Source organism: Stegostoma tigrinum, chromosome 37, assembly GCF_030684315.1.
Source record: "Stegostoma tigrinum isolate sSteTig4 chromosome 37, sSteTig4.hap1, whole genome shotgun sequence".
NCBI classification, from domain to species: domain Eukaryota; kingdom Metazoa; phylum Chordata; class Chondrichthyes; order Orectolobiformes; family Stegostomatidae; genus Stegostoma; species Stegostoma tigrinum.
The window spans coordinates 4,434,395-4,461,255 of NC_081390.1; positions in this window are offsets into that span (position 1 = coordinate 4,434,395).

The window sequence follows — 26,861 nt, forward strand, 5'->3', positions numbered from 1 at the left end:
TCTCCTCATCTCAGTCCTAGAAGTCCCGTCTCCCCTCTACCCCCCCTCACTTGTTAATAACATAGTAGTTCATCAAAGAACAGCTTCTTCCTGCTGTTACCAGGTATTTTTAACAGACCTCTCATATACTAGGATTGATCTCTCTCTGCACCTTCTCTGTAGCTGTAACATATATTCTGCATTCTGTTCTATTACCCTGGGCCACTTATGTAAGCTATGATTTGTCTAATTAGCATGCAAAACAATACTTTTCACTATATCCTGATATATGTGACAATAATAAATCAATTCACATCACATCAAACTTCATTAAACTTAACAAATATTGGATCATAATTTTTCACTTTCGGCAATTTGGTCTTCACGCTCCCTATCAAAAGTCTTTAAATGATGAACAGCCTCGATGATTGTCCCAGGACTGCAGAAACTGTATTCCAGCATTCGCTGACAGGAATAATTCCTGTTCTTAATCAACACCTACCCTTGCCACGCCAGTCCTGCCCCTGGTTTTTTTCATTCCCCTGAGCGCCGATATTCTTCAATTGGTTCAAGAAAATCCTGTTTGCATATTTTCCAACCTCCACTCTCGGCTATGCTGAATTATAGATTGTGCACAAGCTCCATTCGAGACTTGCATAGCTGTCTAGGACTTCCCTGAGCTCAGTTGCACAGAACCAGACTAGTTCAGTTGCGTTTAGCAGCGTAGCTAACAGCCGAACAGACACACACACAGACACACACACGCACACAAACGCACGCACGTACACACACATACACAGAGACACACACACAAACACACACACAGACACATAGATACATACACACACACACAGACACACACACACACATATATATACCCACACAGGCTTGCACGCTCACTCACAAACACACAGCCAGACACGTACATACAGACACAAATACAAAGCCACATAGATACACACACACACACACACACAAACACACACACAAACACACACACACACACACACACACACACACACACACACACACACACACACACACACAAGCACAAATAAAGACAAACATAAACACACACATCTGACCTGTTCTGAGTTAACTATTGAAAACCTTGCAAGAACCTCCATCTGTACTGTAAGGTAGAATTAAATGCAAGTGATGATTTGAAATCATCAAATGGAGACATTGTTTACAATTACTTTTTTATAAATGTGACAATTTCCACAGAATGCTGGATAACAGTTGCATACAGTGAGAAAGAATTCATCCCACCCATATTTGTTGCTCATCCCTTAATCGCCCTTGAACTGAGAGGTTTGGTCAACCATTTCCCAGGGCTGTTAGGAGTCAATCGCATTGCTATGGATCTGAAGTCACATTCAGGCCAGACCAGATAAGGAGGGCAGATTTCTCTCCCCAAAGGACAATAATAATCCAGTGTTTATTCAATTCTGAATGATAGCACCATAGTCACTGTTACAAAGATTATGTTCCAATTCTATTAATATCATATGAAATGTCTAATGTTAACTAGTGGGTGGGTTAGAATAGAAAGCTGGATTTGACTCAAAGGAGAAGTTACCTGGGAGAGGGCCATGCCAATTGGCTGACCAAGTGTTAGCTCTGACGATGTTAATCCCCAGGTGTTATCTGTGTAAGGTCCGATAGACTCCCAGCTGTTTGTCATGTTGAGTGCTGCCTGGAGCTGGTGAGGGGAATAGCCAATGGCATTACTGGGAATGAGCTCCCATGAGGTCTCCTGGCCATGCAGCAGCCAAAAGCCAGGCCAGATACAAGACAACAGCACTTGCACGTGACTGTACAAAAGGTTTCAAGGATGTCAGAAACTTCAACTAAACACCTGTGCCTGCTAAAATGAAAGTGGGCACTATGTTGCTGGGGCCTCATGGGAACAGACTACCACACAGTATGTGAAAAGTCAGGAAGAAAGTTTCAGGCAGACGCAAGGTTTCCTTGTGGGATTTGCTCCTTGTGGACCACGGGGAAATTTGAAAGCTGGAAGATCCATTTACTTTTCTAGCTCTTTTGACCTGTGTTCCTCTTGCCTCCCAGTTGCCTGGTCTGCAAAGTCATGGAATTTTTATGGCTAAAACAGGAATCACACACCCACAAAGTTGTTGTCTCAAACCTCAGAGATAGTAGGAACTGCCGATGCTGGAGAATCTGAGATAACAAGGTGTAGAGCTGGATGAACACAGCAGGCCAAGCAGCATCAGAGGTGCAGGAAGGCTGACATTTCGGGTCTGGGCCCTTCTTCAGAAATGGCAGAGGGCAAAGGTGCTCTGAAATAAATAGAGAGAGGAGACTGTGATAGAAGTTGGATAGAGAGGCAGATATTTGGAGAGAGGACGAACAGGTCAAGGAGGTGGGGATGGGGCTGGTAAAGGTGAGTGTAGGTAGGGAGTTGGGATGGGGTTGGTCAGTGAGGAGGGAGAGAGGTCGGACAGGCCAAGGAGGCAGGGACGAGAGGGATGAGGTCAGGGGTGGGGAGATTTTGAAGCCCATAAAGCCCACATTGAGACCATTGGGTTGTAGGGTTCCCAGGTGGAATATGAGGTACTGTTCTTCCAGTTTTAGAGTGGCATGGCTTTGGCACTGTCTCAAACCTGTTGTATACTGCAGCGCCAACTGGTGGCAGATTGTGGTTGGGGGAGAGCCCTGCCCTCTGTTTAATGAAACTCTTTAGACGCATTATGACACACATCTGGAGTATGTCTTTTGGTCCAGAGTTGAGGATAATCTACTGTGCCATACCGCTATGGGTCAAGTGCTGGAAAATGGGATTAGAATACTTCAGTGGCTACTTGGATCAGCAGATTTGCAATGGGCCTAAAGGTCTCTTTTTGGTGCTGAATTTAAATGCTCCTTTCAGGAAAAACTGAAATTGGATCAAGCTGAGTGCTCTGCCCAAACCCAGAAATAAATCTTTTGTCCCACACTCTGTGACCGAACTGTTTCAGCTGATAACTGTCCTTCCTTTTGAAATCAGCCTTAATCAATGATGAGCCATTGCACACTTCCAGGGCAGGTGGGAGGTATAGTTGGAATGAATGAATGAATGAATGAATGAATGAATGAATGAATGATTTTTTTTGTGATGTAAACACTAAAATACAGTGAAAAGTATTTCCACTGTTGCCGTGATCCAGCACCATTTTGAATAGCTTAAAGAATAAGGAAAAAATAGATAGATATAGCATGAAGACAGTCCATCAGTCCTAAGCCAGCTCATCACCAACAACACCTTTGTTACCATCGCTCCTCCACCTCCTCACTGCCATCTACAAAGGTCCCAACCAACATTAAGGTCACCAGTCTCCCGACGCCATCTTTCATCTCTGGGCTGATTCTCCCGTGCCACAACTACGCTGCCTGCGCTGGACTCATTTTATGTAGCCCCTCAAATTATTTTCAGAAGGGAGCCCAGACCCTAACTTTTTCTTATTTTGAAGGTAGAAGCGAAGTGCCGTGTTCCAGATGTAATGTGACTGATTAAGCTACTCAACGTTAAGTAAAACACAATTTATTTAAACACTACAGTTAAAACACGAACAAAAAAAAGAGGAATTTAGCATGACTTCACTATTGGAAAACTTAACTGAATAATAGGGTGGCACGGTGGCTCACTGGTTAGCACTGCAGCCTCACAGCACCAGGGACCCAGGTTCGATTCCAGTCTTGGGTGACTGTCTGTGTGGAGTTTACACATTCTCCTCGTGTCTGCGTGGGTTTCCTCCAGGTGCTCCGGTTTCCTCCCACAGTCCAAAGATGTGCAGGCTAGGTGGATCGGCCATGTTAAATTGCCTGTAGTGTTCAGGGGTGTGTGGGTTATAGGAGATGGGTCTGGGTGGGATGCTTCAAGGGGCAGTGTGGATTTGTTGGGCCAAAGGGTCTGTTTCCACACTGTATGGAATCTAATCTAATAGACATAGTAATTATTACAAAATAACTGCTCCAATATAGTAACATCCTGTAAACACACTCCTCGGAAAAATGGCAAATTCAGACTCAGATTCTCATATGCAGTTCTCTAATCCAGGAGGAAAAAGACATCAAGAGAAAATTCAGAGAAAATAGCAGCTAGGGGACGTTCACTAAAGCTTTCAACTCGTTTGAGGCCCCGAAGGCTTCTGCTTAAAGCTAAGCCTAAAAACTAGAAAGCCTAGTCTATGAGATCTGGCAGCACCCAGGCTGCTACCATTATTCCACCTTTTAAAAAACCCCAAGGCCTCACAAAAGCCTCAGAGCCTCTGCCTTACACCTCTCCACAAAAAAAGGACAAAATAACCTTGTGAAGTGATAACATCATCACGCCCAGCAATGTCAGAGTCGCATCTCTTGCTCCTACTCCGTCACTGCGATGCACTTCCACTACTACCAGCACCAGACCCAATCAATGTTGAATTCACCGATCTTCAGGTGCCATCTCCCACCGTAGGACTTTGCCCTGAGTACGAGGTAAAGACACAGCCACCGAACTACTGGACCTGCGATAGGGTTAGATTTTAATCAACTTATTCAGAAGTGCTATGACATTAGTCTGGAAGAGGTGGGTCTTGAAGCCAGACCTCTTGTCTCAGAGGTAGAGATACTACCACCTTGCTACAAGAGCTCTTCTAAGTTTCGATCAAATCTCTGGACTTAAGCCTGCTGTCTTCTGGCTCGCAGTCAAGACATCGGTCAATTGATCCACAGTTCATCAAAATAATTCAACTCTTTTTCCTCATCCCCGAACCAAAGGCTTGATTTTCTTCTTGTAGGTTCATACTTCCAAATATGTGAACTGCTCAATGTTTTGAAATCAATCTGTCGGTTTTGTTATGACAGACCTGCAGGACAGGTGGCACTTTAGCCCATACCTCCTTGATCAGAGGTAAGGACACTGCCACTGAGCCACAATGATCCGCCACATCCCCATTTTTCTTGAGACTAATGGCCTATCTAAACAGCAGTGATAGAGGATTAACCACTATTGAATCTTAACAAGAAGAGGCACTTGCCTTAAAAGCAAGAAATAATTTATTGTAGAACAACAATTGGTAAAAGCTATATCAACTAATTACACATAACTAAATAATAAATACAAGTTTGTCTCCATCAGGAATGAGAAGATTTAAATTGATTTGATGGATTACAGTCACATGTACAGTGAAAAATGTTGTTTTATGTGCATTGCAGGAAGATCATACTGTACAAACACACCAGAGTAACAGAGCAGAGTGCAGGGTATTGTGTTACAGCTGCTGAGAAGGTACAGGGAGAGATCAACATGAACACTAAAGAGATCCATTCAAACAGCAGAGAAGAAGCTGTTTAAACTGATGTTCAATAGAGCCATATATGAAGTCAAAAAAAAATTCTTCACACAATTAATGATTTGAAACTGGAACACACTGCCAGGAAATGCAGTGCAGGAAGGTTCAACTGAAGCAATGGATGGTCATTTCAATAGAAACAATGTGCTAAGGCTTGGAGAAAAGGCAGGAAAATGGCACAAACTCCTGGTTTTATTTTGTCTGATGTGGGTCTGATGTGGAAACAATGGGCCAAATGGCCATTTTCTGTAACACAAGGTAATTTAGAAAAGATTCACAAGGATGTTGTCGGGGTTGGAGGGTTTGAGCTATAGGGAGAGACTAAATAGGCTGGGGCTATTTTCCCTGGAGCGTCGGAGGCTAAGGGGTAACCTTATCGAGGTTTATAACATCATGAGGGGCATGGGAAGGTTGATTACTCTGTTTCCTGAGGTGGGGGAGACAAAATTAGAGGGCGTAGGTTTAAGGTGAGAGGGAAAGATTTAAAAGGGACAAAAGTGGCAACTTTTTCACACAGAGGGTGGTACGTGTATGGGATGAGCTGCGAGTGGAAGTGGTGGTTGCTGGTACAATTACAACATTTAAAAGGCATTTGGATGGGTGTACAATTAGGAAGGGTTTAGAGGGATTTGGGCCAAATGCTGACAAATGGGACTAGATCAATTGAGGATATTTGGTCAGAGTGGATGAGTTGGACCAAAGGGTTTGTGTGCAAGCTGTGCAGATCTATGATTTGAATGATCAATGGTAAAGTCAGCATAGTTTTCCAGGCCATTGGGCTACTTTCTTACTACAATGAGATGAATGGCAAGGACATAATCTGAAGGTAGCAACTGACCACAGGCTGCTGGAATCACTCTGCATCACAAACAGCTGCCCAACCAGTTGATCTAACCAACACTAGCTCACAATGGTTAACGCAATGAGAATAGTAAGGCAACATGAGATGGCAAGGCCAGGAGGTGCCTATGAAAATGGATAGGAGAAATTCTGCAGAGGGAGAAATTTAAGGAGAATCAGAGAAAGAGGGACCATGCTAAGATGAGATGGAAATTGATATCACTAAATATGAGGAGTTACTCAAGGCAAAGGCTAAAGGGAAAGCAGTGAAGATATATCAGTGAGATACTCAGTCTAACATTTGGGTGGGAAGTAACAAAAGAGGGTTTCAGAGCAGTTCCAGAAGGATTGGACCAAGATTTAGTGTTCAAAGAAGAAGGTGCCAGGAGAATAGAGGTGAGATTTTGTGATAAGATCCATATCGTCCCAGCAGTGTGGGTGGAAAGAAATTGTGAATGGAGAGACAGCATTTCAGAGAAGCTGTCTTTCAGAGAGAGTCACTCCAATTTCAGTCAAGATGGCAATATTTATGGAATTGTCTATGACAAGCTTAATAGCACAGTCAGAAACACAGGATCAGTTTCCTAAACTGAACTAGCCCCATTGGCCTGCTGGAGAATGTTGCTGATGCTGTGCAGTTGGGATGAACATAAGGGGACCAGCATCGGTGGGTGTATTGAATTTAGCAGACCCAGTTCCGGCCGTGTTTTAGAGTTGTTGTCTGAGTGATGAACACTGCGTGAGAACACTGGGAAGAGCGCTGCTGCTTCTCTTCCAATATAAGGCCACAAGATCTTTCATACCACCTGAGAGTTCTCATGTTAACATCGATTTGAAAGAGGGTGTTAGATACTCAGTTGAATGAACCATTTGTTCCATTAAGATAAATATCTAACCACATATTAGTGCTTAAATCTGTAATGACTATACAAAGCCTGCACTGGAATCACAGGAGACATTACCTCATAAACCATTCAGGAGAAGATAAAGTAAATTGGTCAGGTAATTCTGGGTGGGGGGAGGGGGCGGGGGGAGGTGATAATGTGGAATGAATAAGCTTATTATACAAATACTGTAAGGCGATAAAATGCATGGTTATAACTGAAATTCGGGAGGAGGGGACTTCTCACTAGTCAGCACACATCTTATCATGCAGACAGCTCGAAACAAGAACTTTCAGACACAGCCACGCACACAAAAGGTACAAACGCTGGGGCTCCGAGGACTTCAGGCTGGCATGGCAGCTCAGTGTCAGTACTGCTGCCTCACAGCACCGGGGACCCAGGATCGAATCCACCCTTAGGCAACTGTCTGTGCGGAGCTTGCACATTTTCCCCGTGTCTGCCTGGGTTTCCTCTGGGTGCTCCGGTTTCCTTCCACAGTCTAAAGATATGCAAGTTAGAGTGGATTGGCCATGCTAACTTGCCCCATAGTGCCCCAGGATGGGTTGGTTAACCATGGGAAATGCAGAGTTACAAAGAGAGGGTAGGGGAATGGGTCTGGCTGAGGTGTTCCTCAGAGTATCAGCTTGAGCTCGATGGGCTGAATAGCCTGTTTCCATACTGTAGGGATTCTGTGACTTCTGTAATGTTGCTGTGGCCAGCAGGAGCAGTTAGTGGTGATATGTTTTTGATTTCCCCCAGGAAGTTCAATATCTGAGTTGTAATGTTATAACATTTGGGACGATGGTGCTATCATGTTAATATTACTGCACGGGTAATCCAGAGGCTGTGGTTGATGGGCTGGCAACTGGCAGAGTCTAAATTTAATAAATAAGATCTGGAACATAAAACTCATCTCGGTAATGTTGACAGCGACACCGTGTCAGCAATTGTCAGAAAAACTCAATGCAAATCACTGATGTCCTTCTGGGAAGGAAATCTGCCATCTTTACCCAAGATAACAAAGTGTGGGGCTGGAAGAACACAGCAGGCCAAGCAGCATCTTAGGGGCACAAAAGCTGATGTTTCGGGCCTAGACCCTTCATCTGAGGGTCTAGGCCCAAAATGTCATCTTTTGTGCTCCTGAGATGCTGCTTGGCCTGCTGTGTTCATCCAGCTCCACACTTTGTTATCTTGGATTCTCCAGCACCTGCAGTTCCCATTATCTCTGCCATCCTTACCCAGTTGGGCCTACACATGACTCCAGAACCACAGCTTAAAGGTTCCTCTGAAATAATGCAGCAAGCCACTAATAAAACAACAATTGGGGATGGGTTAAAAATGCTGTTCTTGCCAGCAACACCCTGCATCCCATGAATGAATAAAAACAAAGTGGTAATCAATCTGAAATATTGGGCAATGTAATTATGACACATTGTCTTATTCGCTTGATTTAATGAGGAGCTAATATCAGAGTTTCAACCTGTATTGGCACGTAAAGCTATATTTAGGTTTGAAGGTTATGTGACAATATCCTTGTGGAAACACTATGTATGAGCCCTACAGCAGAGCTGCACTCTCCCAATATCAGTCTGGATGATTGAGTTTCTGGAGTGAGGCTTGAGCTGATACCCATCTGACACTGAAGAAAGCGTGCATTTTGGGAAATAAAGGGCAACCGCTCCTTGTTAGTAATTGAATTTGAGGTATAACAAGAGCGTGTATGAAAATCAGACAGGACGATCCGATGTCTGTCATCTGTTGCGTAGGCCGCTTGACTCTACATATGGCCATATTGTGCATCAAGTCAGGAGGCTACAGAGGGAGATTTACCCTAAAAGGCCCGGCTGATCACTGTCATATCTCTGCTGTTAATAGTTTGAGTAGAATGTAACGACGGAGGCTCTATCCTTTCCAGCTCTGCAACTATGTAAAACTGTCAATGTGGTGTTATTCGTCATTTTAATAAAGGGTTTTTTGAATACCACCTAACAGAAGCTTTGTTAAGTTATTCGATAAACAAGTCATCTCACTTCAATATACATTTCCTGTTTTTGTTGAGTCTGTGGAATTAAAGTCAGGCTTCATTTCCTTGCCAGATGTTTTAGTTTTCCCAGAATGACGTTCCCGAGACATTAGTCCATATCTTTTGAACAATGATCCATTGGCGGGGAGGGGCAGCTTTAGGATTGAGAAAGGACCGGGGCTATGTTGAATGTTAGAGTCAGTTTAAAGATCAATTTCCTGATCCAAGTGTGCCTCCAAACCGCCCACCTCCAGCTGTAAGGGAGGCTGAGAGATGGGTGGTCGGCCACCTGACCTCAAGAAGACTGGCTGGTAATTTATGACGATGCGACAGAGTCTCAGTCACATTCCAGTTTGTGACACCAACTCCAATCGGCCAGGGTTCCCAAATACTAGCAGACTGAGTAGCTAAATGCTCATCACACCTACTTCATGTGTCCAAGCCTCTGCCTGAAGAACCTCTGAAATCGAACAACACCTTCATTGACCACCACTCAGCACATCACCTCTCTCTTTACGCCCCATTAACATTGGCTTCCATTTTTCTCCGGATAGCAACTGCCCTCCCAATCGTCACTCGCCGCCTTTGTCCGTTCCAAAGCCTCAGGGTCAAACGTCACCTTCATTCGTTGAGACCTTTCTTCCCCACCCAATCAAACTCTCTTGGTCCCCCTGAGTCATTATCCAATCTGAACTTCTCTAGTTCTGTGGCCTTTCGTGACCAGTAGGCCTCTTTTGGAATACTGCATTCAATTCCGGTCCCCCTGCTATAGGAAAGATGTTGTTAAACTTGAAAGGGTTCAGAAAATATCAACAAAGATGTGGCTGGGTTGGAAGGTTTGAGCTTTGGGGAGACGCTGAATAGGTTGGGGCTATTTTGCCTGGAGTGTAAGAGGATGAGGGGTGACCTGACAGAGGTTTTTAAAATCATGAGGGGTATTGATAGGGTGAATAGCCAAAGGTCTATTTTCCCAGGGTACGGGAGCCCAAAACTGAAGGGTATAGGTTTAAGATGAGAGGGGAAAGATTTAAAAGGGACCTAAGGTGCAAAGTTTTCATGCAGAGGGTAGTGAAAGTATGGAATGAGCTGCCAGGGAAAATGGTGGAGGCTGGTAAAATTACAACATTTAAAAGGCGTTTGGATGGGTGCCTGAATAGGGACAGTTCAGAGGGATATGTGTCAAATGCTGGCCAATGTGCATGGATTAGTTTGACCAAAGGGCCTGTTTCTGTGCTGTACAACTCTAAGGATCTATGACTGAGTCTCCCCTTCTCTCCGTCTCTCCATTTTCCCAATCTATCTCCTCCGGGGGAATGCTGACGAACAGATTTGTGCCTTCAAAGCTAAAATTGCACATTCTCCATGAGACAAGCAACATACATCAAAAATCAACTGCCAACAATGCATGGGATAAAATTTCGAGTGCCGAAGCAAGTTTTCTGAAGCTGCTTTTTTAGAAGTTATTAATAGCATCTATCAATTGTGCCAGAGCTTAAGTGTGTACATTTTGATTTAAATAGCCAGCTTGGAATGTAAAACAGCTTTCAATTTAAACATCATCCACACACATGTTGAATTTGTTCCAAAATAGATCATAGAACATAGAACATTACAGCACAGTACAGGCCTTTCGGCCCTCAATGTTGCGCCGACCTGTGAAACCAATCTGAAGCCCATCTAACCTACACTATTCCATTAACATCCATATGTATACCCAATGACCGTTTAAATGCCCGTAAAGTTGGCGAGTCTACTACTGTTGCAGGCAGAGCATTCCACACCCTTACTACTCTCTAAGTAAAGAACCCACCTCTGACATCTGTCCTATATCTATCACCCTTCAATTTAAAGGTATGTCCCCTCATGCTAGCATCACCATCCGAGGAAAAAGGCTATCACTATCCACCCTATCTAATCCTCTGATCATCTCGTATGTCTCTACTAAGTCACCTCTTCACCTTCTGTCTAACGAAAACAACCTCAAGTCCCTCAGCCTTTCCTCATAAGACCTTCCCTTCATACCAGGCAACATCCTGGTAAATAGATGCTTAAATATTAATTATATTATTGATTGATATTTACTGTGAGAGAGACGTTTTCTCATTTTACGTGTTACAACACCATGTCAGCAGAGGAGGGTGAGTTATTAAATATGGCACAGTGGCTCAGTGGTTAGCAGTGTAGCTTCACAGCACTAGGGACCCGGGTTTGATTCCAGCCTTGGGCAACTGTCCGTGTGGTGTTTGCATATTCTCCCCGTATCTGCGTGGGTTTCCTCTGGGTGCTCCGGTTTCCTCCCACAGTCCAAAGATGTGCAGGCTGGGTGAATTGGCCATACTAAATTGCCTGCAGTGTTCAGGGGTGTGGGGGTTATAAGGGGATGGGTCTGGATGGGATGCTCCAAGGGGCAGTGTGGACTTGTTGGGCCAAAGGGCCTGTTTTCACACTGTAGGGAATCTAATCTCAGTAATTATATTAAAACACAAAATCAATCAGGTTTCATGATGTAAATTTATTGTAAAGCAAACCCATTTCGTACAGACAAAGGGGGTGGCCATGGGTACCCGCATGTGCCCAAGCTGTGCATGTCTCTTCGTAGGACACGTGGAACAGACCCATTTCCACTGTTACACTGGCACTATTCCCCACCTCTTCCTCTGTTATATTGAAGACTGAACTGGAGCTGCCTCATGAGCCCTCGGGGAGCTTGGACAGTTCATCAACTTTACTAACACCTTTCACCCCAACCTCACGTTCACCTGGACTATCTGTACACCTCTCTCTCCTTCCTGGATTACTCTATCTCCATTTCTGGTGGCCGCCTCAAAACTGACATCTATTTCAAGCCCACCGACTCCCACAGCTACCTGGACCACACTTCCTCTCACCCATCTTCCAGCAAGAATGTGATCCCCTACTCCCAATTCATCTTGTTGCATCTACTCCCAAGATAGGGCGTCCCACCCCTGCACAACCCTCCTATTTGAAGGACCGTAACATCCCGCCTCCAGTAATCGAAAATGCCCTCAACTCTATCGCTTGTGTTTCCTACATTTCTGCCCATGCATCCTGCTCCCCCCAGCAAAAATAAAGACAGAATCCCCTTTGTCCTCACATATTACCCCACCAACCCCCACATCCAACGTATCATTCTCTGCCACTTCTACCACATACAATCCGACTCCACAACCAAAGATATATTTCTCTCCCCACCCCTATCCGCCGTTCATAGAGACCACTCTCTCTGTGACTCCTTGTCCACTCCATACTCCCAACTAGCCCCACCACCCCCGGCACCTTTCCCTGCAAATGCAGGAAGTGCTACGCCTGCCCCTACACCTGCCCCCCTCACAACCATTCAAGGCACCAAACAAATCCTCCCCATTAGACAGAGGTTCACCTGCACATCCATCAGCTTGGTCTACTGCATCCGTTGCTCCTGACATGGCCTCCTCTACTTCAGTGAGTCCTAATGTAGATTCAGAGACCATTTGTAGAGGACCTGCGCTCTGTTCACGACAAAGGACAACACCTTCCAGTCGCAAACTATTTTAACTACCCCTCCCACTTCCTGGATGACATGTCCATTCAGGGCCTCCTCCAGTATCACAATGATACCACCCGCAAACTAGAGGAGCAGCACCTCATATTCTGCCTCAGGAGCCTACAGCCCCGTGGTCTAAACATGGATTTCACCAGATCTAAAATCTACCCCCACCCCCATTTGACCTCATTCCATATCCAACCCTCCCTCTCATTCCTGCCTCCTTGAGCCAACACGCCCTGTCCATCTTCTCTCCCACCTCTCTACCCCTCCCACCTCACTGACCAATCCCCACTACTGCCTACGTGCACTCCCCCATCACCATCCCACCTATCATCCCCAGCCCCATCCCTCCTCTCTCTATTTACTTCTGAGCTCCCTTCCCCTCCCCCATTTCTGAAGAAGGGAGCCAGCCCGAAATGTCAGCTTTCCTGCACCTCTGATGCTGCCTGGCCTGCTGTGTTCCTCCAGCCCCACACTGTGTTATCTCCGGCTCCAGATTCGGCAATTCCTATTATCTCTTCAGGTTTACTTTATGTTAAGCTCCGTTTCTCATTCCAATTGTCTCATTACAATTGTTTGCATGTTAAAAAAGAACATAGTTATGAGGGCAGTGAATGCACTGGTAGTAATCTTCCAAGAAGCCTTAGATTTGTAGAAAAGTGCTAATATGACACTGATATTCAAAAAACCGACCAAACAAGAAGCAACCCAGTTAACTAACACTGGAAAAATGTTTGTTAAATAAAAAGAGGGGCAGAACACCAATGCTTCAAGGGAGGTGCACTGGCGATGTAACCTAGCAGAGTGACGAAGCGTTTGTAACCAAACCCACCGGCTTGGCAAACAAGCCCACAATGTCACCCACAACCCGAGCTACTAATCTTCTAAAATACTTTTAATGTTTGAGTCTACTAGAAAAGTTATAAGCACTGTGCATTTCGAAATACATGACATGATCAGGCAGAGTCAGCACGGCTTCGCAAAGTTGGAATCATACTTGACAAATTTACTAGGATTAAATTTAGCTGTTATTGTCATGTATTCAAATGAGCACAGTGAAAAGTTTACAATTTGACACTTACAGCACCATTTTAGGTACAAAAGTACCAAGGTACGGCTTCTTCAGTTACAAGATTAGTTAAAGTACCGTTATGTGTTGAGGAGGTAGCAAACAGGATAGATGAAAGGGATCCAGTGGATGTAATATATGTAGGTTTTTAAAATTCGTTTGTGGGATGCGGGCATCGCTAGCTGGCCAGCATTTATTGCCCATCCCTAGTTGCCCCTTGAGAAGGTGGGTGTGAGCTGCCTTCTCGAATCGCTGCAGTCCACTTTCTGTAGGTTGACATACCATGCCATTCGGGAGAAAATTCCAAAAAGATGTTGATAGGGGATCACATGTTCAGCTACATTTACAATATAAGAGCCCATCATGATGAGGTAGTACATTAGTCTGGATAGAGACTTAGCCATTTGATAGAAGAAAAAGTTTTGGAATGGGGAAGACTTCAGGACAGCACCCTGTCTACTGCAAAATAACAGGGATCAGTGCTGGGGTTCACAGTTGTTTATGAAATATTTTAATGATTTTAATGTACGTGCTATCACCAAGTGACATAGAAAGAGATGGGAAGATGATGAGGACGATACAAAGAAGGATATAAATAGGTTAAAGGAATGCACAATAACTGGCAGAAGGTATAAAATATGAGAAAATAACAGCTTAGAAACGTAGAAAATAGACCATTCAGCCCATTGAGCCTGCTCCAACATTCACTGTGATCACAGCTGATCATCCAACTCAATAGCCTGCTGCCACTTTTCCCTCGACAATCTTTGATCCCTTTAGCCCCAAGTGCTAAATTCCATCTTTCTTGTAATCATACAATATTTCGACCTCAACTGCTTTCTGGGGGAATGCATTCCACAAGCTCACCACTCTGTGGGTGAAGAAATTTCACCTCATCTCAATTTTAAATGGCTTATCCCATATTCTTACACTGTCAGCCCTGGTATGTGTCTCCCCTCTCATCAGGAACATTCTTCCTGTATCCAACCTGTCTAATTCTGTTGGAATTTTGTGCACTTTGGCCGGAAGAATACAGGTGCTGAATGCTATATGAATGGAGAAAAACTGCAAAGAGCTACAGCACAGAGAGATTTGGGAATTCTCATGGATAATCCACAAAAAGCGAGCATACAAGTTCAGCAAGTAATAGAGAAAGCAAATGGAATGTTGTATTTTATTTGAAAGGGAATGGAGTAAAAAAAAGTAGGCAGTTCCAGACCACAGCTGGAATACTATGAATAGTTTTGGGCCCCTTATCTAAGAAGATATATTGTCATTGCAAGCAGTCCAGAGAAGATTAACTAGGCTGATCCCAGATATGGAGGGATTATATTAGGATAAGAGCTTTAGCAAGTTGGGCCTGTACTCATTGAAGTTTAGAAGAATGAGAGGTGACTTTATTGAAACAACAGGGCTCTGAGAGAACTTTGATAATGTGGATGTGCAGAGGTTGTTCCCATTCGTGAGAGAATCTAGTAAAATCTTAGAATAAATTGTCCTGCTTTTAAAACAGAGATGAAGGGGAATTTCTTCTCTTGGAATGTTCAGGAATCTGTGGAAATACTTACTATAGAGAGCTGCCGAGGCTGCATTGTTAAGTACATTCAAGACTGAGATAGCCAGCGTTTTAGTCTGTGAGGGAATCAAGGATTATAGGAAAAGGGCAGGAATGTGGAGTTGAGGATTATTGGACCAGCCGTGATCTCTTTGAACGGCTGTTTTATTCGTTCTGTAACTGGCTGGGCAACATTTCTTGCCCATCCTCACTTGCCCTTAAGGAGGTGGTGGTGAGCTGCCTCCTTGAACAGCTGCAGCCCATGTGCTGTAGCTAGACTCCCAATGCCATTAGGGAGGGAATTCCAGGATTTGACCCCGTGGCAGTGAAGGAACAGCAATTTATTTCCGAGTCAGATCGGTGAGTCGCTTGGAAGGAACTTGCAGGAGGTGCTGTAGCCATGTATCTGCTGACCTTATCCTTTTAAATGGAAAAGGTTGTGATTCGGAAGATGCTGGCTAAGGAATCTGCGATTTGGCTTGATGCACCAAATGGCCTAATTTTGCCCCTTGGCCTTCTTGTCTTTTGGTGCCCTTGATCGTTTTGTACAAATTCACTCATAGGATGTATCATCACTGGGTCCACCAGCATTTAACACCCATCCTTAGTTGCCTTTGATAAGGTAATGGTGAACTGCTTTCCTGAACCATTGCAGTGCATGTGCTGCAGGTAGACCATTTGGAAGAAAGTTCCAGGATTTTGACCCCTGGAATACAAGAGGAACAGTGGTAAATTTCCAAATCCAGATTGGTAAATAGCTCTGAGGGGATCTCGCAGGTGCTGGCGTTCCATGCGTCTGCCCTTTCCCTTCTTAGCTTGGAAGTTTCTGTCAAAGGAGCCTTGGAGAGTTGTTGTTGTCCGTTTTGTAGGGAAATTGCTGCCATTGTGCCTTGGACATGCAAGGAGTGACAGTTTAAGGTTGTGACTGGGATACCGGGCATTTGGATGGTGCCAAGCTTCTTTTGAGTTTTGTTGAATTTGCACCCATCCAGACAGGTGGGGAGTATTCCATCACACTCCTGACTTCTGCCTTATAGATGGTGAACAGGCTCTGGGGAGTCAGGAAATGAGTTACCCACTGCAGAATCCCTAGCTCTAGCTAGTCCAGTTCAGTTCCTGGTCAATGGTACCTCAAGGCTGTTAACTGTGAGGGACTTTTTCAGCTTTAACAATGCTATTGAGTGATCGCAAGAGTCTCACTTGTTGGAATCTGTTGTTGCTTCGTCATTGCATGGTATAAATGTTATGAAATCTTATTCACATTCTTGTTACTATTCCATAATGTAAATAAACAAATACATTACTAAGCCCACCAAGAATGTGTACAGTGAATAAAGACTGGCAGTTCACATCCAGTTCATGCTCGTTTGCTACTTCACATTCGCTGAGTGATTTGTTTATGAATGTGGCAGAAATTTCCATAAACACATTAAGATGCCTATCCCAGACAACACTCAAGAGAGTGATCTTCAAGATGGAGATAAGGAGAATGTTTTTCTTTCAGAGGGCTGTGAGTTTGTGGAATTTTCTTTCCCAACAGCAGCTGAAGCAGGCACTTGAAAATTCCTAAAGCAGAGTTAGATCAATTCTTGACTGACAAGGAAGCCGTAGCGAATGGCGCAACAAACATGAGCTTGTCAAATTGCAGAACAAGATCAAATGGTCAAATGCCTTACTTTTACTCCTAATTTGTAAATTTGTTCGTTTGTACCAGTTCTGTTAGAACAAAAGAGCAAAGAATACAGCACAGGAAAGAGGCCCTTCGACCCACCAAGCTGATTCTAATTCTTATTAAAACTTTTTGCACAAACGTGGTTTCTGTCCATCTATTCGCCACCCATTCACATTTTTGTCAAGGTACACTTTAAAAGTTGCTAATGCAGCTGCTAACATCACATCTACTGGCAGTGGAAAGGTCAACTACTAGAGGGCACAGGTCCAAGGCGAGAGGGAGAAAGTTTAGGGGAGAGGTGTGGGGAGAAGTTTTCACACAGATGGTAGTGGGTGCCTGGAATGCACTGCCAGTAGATGTGAAGTTAGCAGCTACATTAGCAACTTTTAAAGTGTACCTTGACAAAAATGTGAATGGATGGCGAATAGATGGACAGAAACCACGTTTGTGCAAAAGGTTTTAATAAGAATTAGAATCAGCTTGGTGGGTCGAAGGGCCTCTTACCTGTGCTGTATTCTTTGCTCTTTTGTTCCAACAGAACTGGTACAAACGAACAAATTAACAAATTAGGAGTAAAAGTAAGGCATTTGACTGTTTGAACTACCATCTGTGTGAAAACTTCTCCCCACACCTCTCCCCTAAACTTTCTTCCTCTCGCCTTGGACCTGTGCCCTCTAGTAGTTGACCTTTCCACCCTGGGAAATAGTCTCTGACTATCCACCCTACCTATGCCTCTCATAATTTTGTAGACCTGTACCGGGTCACCCCTCAGCTTCTGTTTCTCCGATGAAAACCATCTGAGTTTATCCAACCTCTCGTCATAACTAAAACCCTCCAGACAAGGCAACGTCCTGGTGACCCTTCTCTGCACCCTCTCCAAAGCATCCATGTCCTTCTGGTAGTGTGACAACTCGAACTGCCCACAATATTCCAAATGTGGCCGAGCTAAAGTTTTACACAGCTGTAACATAAATTACTATTTTTTATATTCAATGCCCCAGCCAATGACAGCAAGTATGCTGTATGCCTTCTTCACCATCTTGTCCACCTATGTTGCTACTTTCAGGGGCCTGGACCCCATCTCAGTATGTCAATGCTCCTGAGGGTGCTGTCATTTATTGTGTAATTCGCACCGGAATTTGATCTTCCAAAATGTATCATCTCGTATTTGTCCAGATTAAACTCCATCTGCAGTTTCTCTGCTCAAACCTGCAATCTATCTATATCCCTCTGTATCCTTTGGCAATCCTCACTACCTACAACTCGGTCAATTTTGTTGTCATCCGTAAACTTATTAATCAGATCACCTATATTTTCATTTAGAGCATTTATATAAATTACAAACAACAAAGTCCCATACTGATTATTGTGGAACAGCACTAGTTACTGATCTCTGTTCCAAAAATCACCTTTCCACCATTACTCTCTGCCTTCCACGACCAAGTTCTGTATCCATCGAGCCAGCACACCCAAATCCCATGAGAGTCTACCTTTTTTACCAGCCTGCCATGAGGTACCTTATTAAATGCCCTTTTAAAGTCCACGCAGACAACATTCACCGCTCTTGCCTCATCAACCATTCTTGTCACCTCTTAAAAATCTTAATTAATTCAGTGAGTCATGACCTTCCCCACACGAACCTATCTTGCCTGTCACTAACAAGTCCATTCACTTCCAAACATGAATAAATCCTCTCTCTCAGTACCTTCTCCAACAGCTTCTCCTCCACCGACTTCAGGCTCACAGGGCTATAAGTACCTGGATTATCTCTGTTTTCCCTCTTAAACAAAGAAATAGCATTGGCCATTTTCCAGTCCTCTGGAACCTTGCCTGAGGCCAAAGAAGATGCAAACATATCTGTTAAGGCCCCAGTTATTTCCTCCTTTCCCTCCCACAGTATCCTGGGTTAGGTCCCATCTGGCCCTGGGGGACTTTTTTTTAGTCATTCACAGGGTGAGGGTATTTCTGACCAGGCAGCATTTATTGCCCAAACCTAATTACCCAGAGGGCAGTTAAGAGCCAACCACATTGCTATGGATCTGGAATCATGTGTAGGCCAGACCAAGTAAGGAAGGCAGTTTCCTTCCCTAAAGGACAATAGTGAACTAGATGGGGTTTCCCCAAAATGGATTCATAGTCATCATTAGACTCTTAATTCAAGATTTTTTTTAATTGAATTCAAATTCCACCAGCTGCCATGGCAGGATTTGAACCCAGATTCTTAGAACATTACCTGGATCTCTGGAATAACAGTCCAGTAAAAATACCACAAGGCCATCGCCTTCCCTATTTACCTTATGTCTACCTTTTAAGATTTATTTCAAGATACCCAGTACTTCCTCCTTCATTATGTTGACTGACCAACAGTATTCACACACCTGAGCTTCAGTATCCTTCTTGTCCCTCTCTTTGGTGAACACCGATGTGAAGTATTCATTAAGGATCTGATCCATTTCCTTTGGTTCCACAAATAACCTCTCTCCTTTAACCTTGAGTGGACTTACTCTTTCCTTAGCTACTGTATTGCTCCTAATATATGTATAAAATGCCTTGTGATTCTGCTTAACCCTGGTGGCCAAGGACACTTTGTAGCCCCTTTAGCCCTCCCAACGTTGAGCTCCTTCCTACTTTCTCTATATTCTTCAAGAGTGTTGCCTGTTTTTAGCTGCCTGTAGCCTAGGTATGTTTCCTGGTTTTTGACTAAGCTGATCATTTCCCCCTGTCATCCAAGGTTCCAATACCTACCATTTCTGTTCTTCATTTTCACAGGGACATGCCTGCCCTGCGTTCTAATCATCTGGTCTTTAAAAGATTCCCACATGTCAGATGTGGATTTGCTCTCACACAGCCATTCCCAATCCACATTCACCAATTCTTGCCTAATTTGATTACAGTTGACCTTCCCCCAAATCAAAACCTTCACCTGAGGTCCGCTCTTGTCCTTGTACATAAATATCTGAAAACATACAGAATTATAGCCACTTTTCCCAAATTGCTCCCCCACTGAAACTTTGATGACCTGGCTGGACTCATTTCCCAATATCAGGTCCAATATGGCTCCCTCCCTCACTGAACTATCCACATACTGTTTCAAAAATCCCTCCTGGATACAAGTAACAAAATTGCCCCCAAAGAAACCCCTGGCATTGAGAGAATCCTAGTGAATAAGTGGGGAATTAAAATCACCCACCACCACAACCCTGTTACTTTCACATCTTTCCAGAATTTGACTATGTATCTGTTCCTCTATCTCCTGCTGGCAGCTGTGAGGCCTGTAGGGCAATGCTAGCATTGTGACTGCATCCTTCCCATTCCTGAGTTCTACCCATAACGCCTCACTATACGATCCCTCCAGGGTGCCCTCCCTCAACATAGCTATGATACACTCTCTAACCAGTGAGGCCACGTCCCATCCCTTTGCTTCCTCCTCTGTCTCAGCTAAAACATTGATATCCAGAATGTTTAAACTGCCAATCCTATCCTTCTTTCAAACATGTCTCTGTGACAGCAACAACATCACAATTGCTTTAAGTTCATTCATCTTATCTGTTATTTTTTAGTATTGAATGAAATATAACCCAACCTCCAGTTCCATTGAGCTCTGCAACCTCTACCTGACTGCTCTTCCCCTGAGCTATGTTTGTCTTAGCCTCAAGCTCTTCCCCAGTCTCTTTACTTACTGGCCTGCTGCTCTGGTTCCCACTCCCCTGTCACACTAGTTTAAAACATCCCACGTGGCACTATCAAACCTTGCTGCCAGGGTATTGGTGCTCCTCCGGTTTAGGTGCAACCCATCCTTCTTGCTCAGGTCCCACCTTCCCTGGAAGATATCCCAAGGATCCGTATAATCTGAAGCCCTTCTACTTACACCAGCTCTTTAGCCACATGTTCAATTGTACAATACCTCTGGTCCTAGCCTCGGTCATACCCGGAATGGGCAGTAACCCTGAGATTACTCCTCTAAAGGTCCTGCTTTTTAGTTTGCTACCTTACTCCCTGAATTGTCATTGTAAGACCTTGTCACTGTTTCTCCCTAAGTCACTTGAGCCAATGTGGGCAATGGTGTTTACCTGTTTGCCCTCCCATTTCAGAATGCCCTGTATCTGCTCAGGAACATCCATCGCCCTGGCACCAACCTGGCAACATACCAACCTGGAGTCTCTCTCGTAAGCACAGAAACTGTCCTCTGTGCTCCTGACTATCAAATCTCCAAATACTATTGCTTTGTCCCTCCCCTCTGTACAGATGGCCAACTGTGATGTCATTGTAATGGTTACCTCTACTGTCATCTGATGAGTCATTCCTCTCATCAGTATCCCAAACAGAATACTTGTTTGACAGGGGAATAGCTGCAAGGTAGTCCTGCACTGACTGCCTGTCCCAGTAACCCTCTGTCCCCCTGTTCTGTTGTTGCAAAGCCAGAGGCAAAACCTTATGCTTCCTTTTGATGCCTCAACTCTGTTCCCCTCACAGATGACGCCAATCCAATCCATCACAGATTCTAACACTGACCATAGCCTTCATTTGAGTGGGTGGGTGGGTGCGCCACTCATTCGATTTACTGTCCAGCAGTTGGCAGAAGAAGTAGGATTTGAGGGTGAAAATAATCTCTAACTCCAGCAGCTTCACAATATTTGGCCGCATGTGGGAGATGGTCACTTGGAAGAGGATCGGCCAGACGTTTGATGTCTAGCACCAAACTTTTTGTCAGAGAAGGAAAGAATATTAGAAGGCTGAGAATTTACATTAAATTTGATTAGCCAAAACAGAGAACATAGTTCTCGAATCCATGTTACCAAAACAATATAAGAGGCACTGCAGAAATTGTGAGGTTGATAGCAGATCCAAGAACTTATAACTGTCCTGGAAAACTAAATGAGCTGGGGCTGTTTTCTCAAAATAAAAGATGATAATGAGAAATGATCTGACAGCAGCCTGGGAAGTTGTGAGTGGGTCTGAAAGGATCATTTGGGTGCCACAACAAGGCAAACTCTTCTTTTTCCTGATTCAAGATTCAGCTCCTCGTGTACAAGAAGCCTGAAGCTTAGCAAGTAGCATTCATACCACACAAGTGCTAGGCAGTCGCAAACTCCAAAAAAGGAGAATTGAATTACTTCACTTTGGCATTCAATAAGAGTACCGTTGCTAAATCTCTGACCAACAACTTCCTGGGATATCATCACTAACTGGAATCTTAACTTAGAACGGCCAAGAATGCATTGTGACTACAAAAAGCAATCATAGCCCAGCAATTCTGCACTGAGTAGCTCACTACTCTACGCCATCTATAATACAACATCAGGAATGTGATGGCATGCTCTTGGCTTGCCAGGATGAGGGCAGCTTAAGAAACTTATCATCACCAAAATGTAGCAGCTTGCTTAGTCATCACCCCATCAACAATTCACGTTTGCCACCATCAAATGCTCATACAGGAACTCTGCAAGGTCCTGTGACAGCTCTTCCAATAATAGTGACATTACAGAAGAAACATAGAAATGCTACAGTGTGGAAGGAAGCCATCTGGCCCATGGAGTTACACCAACCCTGAGAAGAGCATGCGACCCACAACCAACCCCCTTCCCTATCCCTGTAACCCTGCCTTTCTTATGGCTAATCTGCCTAGGAGTAGATATAGGACATGGGCTACAATAGTTCAAGAAGGTGGCTCAATGCCATCTTCTCAAGGGCAACTAGAGGGGTGAGCAATAATTTCTTGCCTTGCTAATTAGATTTCAGATAAAGAGGACATTTTCAGGATGGCAATCTGTACCCATTAGGGTATCACATGGGTCAGTGATGCTGCCACTATCATTTACAACATACTCAATACGTTGAATGAGGAAAGTTATGTGCGACCACCAATCTTCCAGATGACACAAAAATAAGTGGGAAGAAGAGAAGAGAGGATGACAGAAACAGTCTGCAGAGGAATATGACTCAGTTAAGTGGGCAAGTACAAGGCAGGTGGAGTATTATTTGGGAAAATGTGAGGTCATGCACCTGGGCAGTTAGAATTGAGAAGCTGAGTATTGTTTAAATGGAGAAAGACAGCAAAAGGTTGCAGCATAGAGAGATTTGGGGTTTCCTGTGCATAAACCACTAACTTTTGACAAAAAGTTCAGCAGCTAAGAGGGAAACCAAATGAAATATTGGACTTTATTTCAATGAGAGTGTTGTATAAAAGTACGGAGGCTTTGCTGAAACTGTAGATTAGATTCCCTGCTGTGTGGAAACAGGCCCTTCAGCCCAACAAGTCCACACTGCCCACTGGAGCATCCCACCCAGACCCATCCCCCTATAACCCACACACCCCTGAACACTATGGGCAATTTACCATGGCCGATCCAGCTCGCCTGAACATTTTCAGACTGTGGGAGGAAATCAGAGCACCCGAAGGCAACCCATTCAGACACAGGGAGAACATGCAAACTCTGCACAGATAGTTACCCGAGGCTGGAATTGAACCTGGGTCCCGTGCGCTGTGAGGCAGCAGTGCTAAACACTGAGCCACTGTACCACCCAGGGTACAAGGCACTGGCCAGACCACACCAGGAGCACTGTGAACTGTTTTGCCCCCGATCTAAGGGAAAATATACAGTCATTGGAGACATCCCAGGGAAGGTTCACCAATTTGATACGATGCATAGAAGGACGTTCTTATGAGGACAGGTTGAGTTGGTTGGGAACAAAACTGAAAATAAAAAATGCTGGAGATCACAGCAGGTCAGGCAACATCCACAGAGAGAGAGCAAGCTAGCATTTTGAGTCTAGATGACTCCAGGTTGGGCCTGTACTCTTAGAATTTAGGAGAATGGGAAGAGACCTTATTGAAAAATACAAGAGCCTCCCATTTAAGACAGAGCTGAAGAGGAATTTCTTCTCCCAGAGTGTTGTGATTCTATGGAATTCTTTACCACAGAGGACTGTCGAGCCTGGGTCATTACATTTTTATTTCAAGACTGAAAAGATGCACATTTTTAATTAGTAGAGGGTGTGGAGAAACCGTAAACGAGTCAAGGGTTGTGGTTAGCCACGATCTCATTGAATGGTGGAGCAGAGCTGATGGGTCAAATGGCCTACTTCCACTCCAATATCTGATGGCCTTGAGGTGGAATGGAATAAAGTTAGAGGAGGCACTTGAGGAGCAAAAATACCGCTTTTGAGCAGAATGGCCTATTCAGTGATGTAAAATGCAAACACTACGTAAATATTAATAACACAACACAAGCCATTTTCTGTATGTTGGCACATTCCAACTGGAGCAGGGTCTGCCAAGTGCTTTCCTGACAATGGCCATGCTCAGGCTGGAATTCTAGCTGAGTTGAATTGAATTGGAACTGTCTTTCCGTTTCAGGAAATGGGATTATATATGCAGCTGGCATTTATTTTCCTGATCCTTTCTGTTCCCACATGTTCACTGTCATTTGTTTAATACCATGCCAAAGGCTTAAGGGCCTTCCACCTAAACATGCTTCTGGAATTGGCTGCTCAGAGGAAGCAGTCAATCAATTAATCCTTTTGTGTCCTGTGCATTCCCGTGCCAGCTGCTGTTTCAGATAGATATTTCTACACCTTCATCTCATACGAAGGCAAGTATACTAACAGAAAGTTTGATTGATGGATTTGTCACTGAGCATGGGTAAGTATGTGCAAGAGTTAGTGTTGGACATTCGTTCTATTCTCCAGGTCACAGTCCAAAACATTCTTCCTTCATTCTAGTGAGTTGCCGGTGCAGTAAAGACTGGATTAGCACTCGAGAACCCACAAACCCATGTTCCAGTGGATGTGAGTTCAAATCCCACCACATTGGATGGTAAAATTTGGGTTCAACAAATATATCCTATTGGGAACTGGCCTACTGGAGAACATATAACCATTATCAATTGCTGTTAAAAACAAAACCCCATCTAATTCATTAATGTCTGTCTAAGGCAGGAATTCTCTCCTCCGTGTGACAACACACGCTCACTAATGTGTTTGATTCTCACCTGCTCACTGTGCAATTAGAGTTGGGCATAAATGTTGACCCAACTGGAGATGCCCACACCCCATTGACAAAAACATTTTTTAAAAAATGTGAATCCTTGTTGTTGTTCAATATGAGACGAGATAAACAAAATGCAAACAATTCTTAAAGGGGCCTGATCAGAGGTAGATACTAAAAACGTTTCTCCTGGATGAACAGAATAAAACACAGGCATTGTAGTCTCAGGGTAAGGCGTTTGACCATTTAAGACTAAGATGAGGAGAAATTTCTTCTGAAGACTTATAATTCTTTGGAATTTTCTTCTTTAGGAGCTGTTACTCTTTACCATATATTCAATAGTTAACCAGAGGTCCATGGAATTTTGGATATTATGAGACATGTGCATAGTGCAAGTATGTGAGGTTAACATGAACATGTGGCCTAAAAGCAGGAATAGACCATTCAGCCCCTTCGGCCCTGCTCCACCATTCAGATTAGATTCCCTACAGAGTGGAAACAGGCCCTTCAGCCCAACAAGTCCACACCAGCTCTTGGAGTATCCCACCCCAACCCATTTCCCTATAACCCACACACCCTGAACACTATGGGCAACTTAGCATGGTTAATCCACCTAGCCTGCACATCTTTGGACTGTGGGAGGAAACCGGTGCACCCAGAGGAAACCCACATAGACACGGGGAGAATGTGCAAACTCCACACAGACAATCGCCTGAGGCTGGAATCGAACCTGGGTCCCTGGCGCTGTGAGGCTGCAGTGCTAACTACTGAGCCACTGTGCCGCCCTTAAATCATAATCAATCATATCATTGATCCAATTGTAGCTTCTGCTTTCCTTTCTACTCCCAATAACTTCTGACTCCCTTCTCAGTCAAGAATCTATCTCACTCAGCCGTAAAATTATTCAGTACCTGTACCTCTACTATCTTCTGGAGAAGACTTTTTTATTCATTCACAAGACAAGGGCATTGCTAATGAGGCCAGCATTTATTGCCCATCCCTAATTGCCCACAGGGCAGTTAAGAGTTAACCATATTGTTGTGGTTCTGGAGTCACATGTAGGCTCAGACCAGGTAAGGATGGCCATTTCTTTCCTTTGTGAACCAAGTTTGTTTTTTTCCCCTGACAATGGTTTCATGATCATCACTGAACTCTTATTTTCAGAATTTTATTGAACTCAAATTCCACCATTTGCCATGGTGGGATTCGAACCCAGGCATCTAAACTACTATGTGGCCGCTGGATTAACTGTCCAATGATAACACCTCTAGGCCATCATCTCCCCCTGTTTCATGCAATTTTGTACACTAGCAACAATGGATAGAGTGAATAGTCAAGGTCTTTTCCGGGCGTAAAAGGGAAGCTCAAAACTAGAGGGCATCGGTTTAAGGTGAGAGCGGAAAAATATAGAGGGGCGTAAGGGGTAACTTTTTCACACAGAGTGGGGTACGTGCACTGAATGAGCTGCTGGATAAAGTGGTGGAGGCTGGAACAGTTACGACATTAAAAAAATCATCTGAATGGGGATATAAATAGGAAGGGTTTAGATGGAAAAGGTCCAAATGCTGACAAATAGAACTAGATCAGTTTAGCATATCTGGTTGGCATGGGCAGTTTGGGTTGAAGGTGCTGTCCAACTCTATGATTCTTTATGACTCGACAATATTTCTCCACATCTCCGTCCTAACTTTACTGTCCTCTACATTGCAACTCCTCCAATCTGCCCCTGGACCATGACCCAGTCATGTCACATCAGGCCATTGTATCAACGACGGTCACTGAACTTATTTTATCTGGCAAATCCCACGCTCCCCCCACCCCTCCACCACCACTGCCCTCCAGCTATTGCCTCCAAGCTGATAGTCCCCCAGCCCCACACAACTCGCTTCTACCTCCTTCCAGAAATCCACAAACAAGGCTGTCACTGCCCTCCAACCCCACCACACCCGGCACCTTCCCCTGCAACCGC